The sequence below is a fragment of the Carlito syrichta genome, unplaced genomic scaffold, assembly GCF_000164805.1.
Source record: "Carlito syrichta isolate Samal-C Ts95f unplaced genomic scaffold, Tarsius_syrichta-2.0.1 Scaffold311811, whole genome shotgun sequence".
Lineage (NCBI taxonomy): Eukaryota > Metazoa > Chordata > Mammalia > Primates > Tarsiidae > Carlito > Carlito syrichta.
The window spans coordinates 871-1,746 of record NW_007255907.1 but is presented as its reverse complement, the minus strand read 5'-3'; positions in this window follow the sequence as shown (position 1 = coordinate 1,746).

Below are 876 nucleotides of genomic sequence, written 5' to 3'. Positions count from 1 at the left end.
CAAGTTGCCCAGGCTGGTCTCGAACCCGCGGGCTCAGGCAATCCTCTCGCCTCAGCCTCCCAAAGTGCTGGGATTAAAGGTGTGAGCCACCGCGCCCTGCTTGATCTGCCTTTGTGAGCCCTGCCAGGTGTGGGAGTGGCTGATGTTGTCTGAGGTCTTTCATTCCACAGGGAGACTAAAGTCCCAGAAGGGGAAGTGGCTCTGCGGGCATGGGGGCGGGAGGGGCATGGGTGCCCCCCAGGGGCGGACTGTTCCCGCGCCCCTGTCTGTGAGACCCGGCCCCCTCGGGCCTCCGCAGCCTCCACAGCCAGCCTCTGTGCCCACAGGTGTTCAGCTCAGACCGGCTGCAGGACAAGAAAGGCTGGATGCAGGCCCAGGGCGCCTGCCGGGAGCTGGGCGCACAGCTGCTGAGCCTGGGCAGCTACGAGGAGGAGCACTTCGTCGCCAGCATGCTCAATAAGATCTTTGGGTGCGGAGCGGGCCAGAGGGCGTCCACACGTGCTGCCCCCGTTTCCCTGGCGAAGGGGCAGGTGGAGGGGAGGCGGCCCCGGGAGGCCCGTCGGAGGGGGTGCAGAGACCCGTGTGCCTGCCCCTGGTGCCAGGACCGTCCTGCCCTGGCAGCCACGGTCCATGGGGTCTGGAGAGCGCACGGGCCACCCTTCGCTGGTAGGAGACCAAGGCGCCCGCCCGCGCCCCTCTCAGGCCCGCATTCCACAGGCAGCCCCGCCTTTCCGTGGCAAAGTTGGCTCCTGCTGACCTCAGCTCACGTCTCCACCTTCCGCTGCCCATGAGAGCCCACAGCCCTCGATAAGCCGTGGGTCCGAGGGGTGGGAGGGGCGAGGCCCACGCGGCACCCGCCAGCACCCGCCTCTGTCC